Genomic DNA, 1,794 nt, shown 5'->3' on the forward strand with positions numbered 1-1,794 from the left:
CTCCTGCCCCAGCCTCCTGAGTCGCTGGGATTACAGACACGCGTCACCATGCCCAGCTAATTTTTTGTATTTTTAGTAGAGACGGGGTTTCACCGTGTTGACCAGGATGGTCTCGATCTTTTGACCTCGTGATCCACCCGCCTCAGCCTCCCAAAGTGCTGGGATTACAGGCTTGAGCCACCGCGCCCGGCTGAGACATACATTTTTAAAATTAGAGTTTAACTTGTATCAACCAGAAAAAAAAAGAGCTGAAAACATTCACAGTTGAAATGAGACCTTCATTCCGAAAGCAGCAAGGAGCTAGTGAAGGTTAACATTGTTCACACGAATGGAGAATCACCTTGTTTGCATGTTAAATTTTAGGATTTAAATGATAAATTGAGCCTCACCACTACTGCTGATCCAGTAAGAATCTGAGCTAGTAAAGGTTTTCAAATGTCTTTTCCATTTCTCATGGCTGAGGGATTCTTGGTGTCAGTGACTGAAATTATTTGGAAGTTACTTGACTGAAATAGAATCTCTTAAACCTTACTTCAAGTACCAGCTTGTGTGTTTCTGTTTTTTGTCTGGAGCATGTGAACAGAATGCATGTGTGTGAGATAATTGAGCTTTCACTAATGGCCCCCTTTCAGCAACCATGTATGGGTAAAGCTGTTCAGTTCCCTGCTCCTCCCTCTCTGAGCATGGAGCAGAATCTGTTCTGCTGAAGCTGCTGTTCCACTTTCCAGCTTTCTATATTTGTACAGCAACAGCAGGAGCAGCCCACTAGCTAGGCCGTGTGGCCGCCCTTTGGCACCCACACTGGCTCAGACCTGCTCAGGACTCAGCCAGGGTGTGCAGTTTGTGTTCTTACATTCGTCCATCTGTCTGTCTGTGTACATTTCTGTGGAGGACTGAGGTTTTCAAGTGAAAGAGGTGACTCGTTTGTCTTTGTTGTTTTGCTGTGTTTAGGTTTGTCAGTTGTAAATTGTAGAGAATATTTCAGGATGTTAGGGATGGGGCGAGGAGACAAGATTTGTTACTTAACAGAATACCATCTAGAGGGTGTAAAACAGGGAAATGTGGCGTGAGAAATGGTGTTTGGGTTCCCTTAGAAACATCTGATTGAAGTAGTAGTGGTTTTTTTTCTCCTTGTTTTGTTACAGGTCACAAAGATCAGCTCTTGGGAATGGAATTGAATTATTTTCCTGGCATGCAAATTTTGTGACATATAATTTGAGTATAAAAAGATGAGGCACCTCTACCCCTTTAAGAAATGATTCAGTGCACATCTTGGAAGAGAGTGCAGTAGGGGTTAAATGTGTTGACTTCGCTGTCTGCCAGGAAAGGAACTGTGGGGAATGCCCTGTTGCTTTGGGCCACACAGCAACCTGTGCTGTTTGTGCTGTTTGAGTGCTTTGTAACGTTTGGCCTTCCAGAGGCCTCGTAATGCCTTTTGGTGTCATGTCTATTTAAGGAATAGCAGAAGACATGATATGAAGACAAATTTCAAGTTATTTTCAGAAGATACTGGGTTTATTACTGTATTTTAAAAGGACACTTTCTTGGGTTGTTACGAGATATTCTAATTAAACAGAGATGAATTCCTCACTGCTAGTCAGTTTAAGTCTACATTCAAGTTTTCTGCTTTGTTTTACAGTTTCCTTTTACTCCCCTCCCCCATCCCCTCGTGAGTCATAAGCATGCAGTGTTGTGAATAGAACTTGTCAGCTGAGTGGGGATGAGACAGTTCTCTGCACATACTGTTTGTGCTTTTTTTTGTGTGTATGTGTTTTTTTTTTTTTTTTTTTTTTT

The 1,794-nt window shown here is 42.3% G+C and overlaps 1 protein-coding gene across 25 annotated transcripts in view; it reads left to right on the forward strand.

Moving 5' to 3' along the window:
- The window catches only part of CELF1 (CUGBP Elav-like family member 1), a 107,339-nt gene that overhangs the window by 36,255 nt on the left and 69,290 nt on the right, over positions 1–1,794 (forward strand). The window contains exon 1 of one of the 25 annotated variants that reach the window (XM_037738775.1): positions 475–915. The exons of 23 other annotated variants lie outside the window; for them this stretch is intronic. The gene's annotated coding sequence lies outside the window, so the exon portion shown is untranslated. Of the gene's footprint in view, positions 1–474; positions 916–1,794 lie in introns of those variants that run through there. One more of the 25 variants, XM_037738780.1, reaches the window with a different exon arrangement.

This window comes from Cebus imitator, unplaced genomic scaffold (assembly GCF_001604975.1).
Source record: "Cebus imitator isolate Cc_AM_T3 unplaced genomic scaffold, Cebus_imitator-1.0 Scaffold58, whole genome shotgun sequence".
Classification (NCBI taxonomy): Eukaryota; Metazoa; Chordata; class Mammalia; order Primates; family Cebidae; genus Cebus; species Cebus imitator.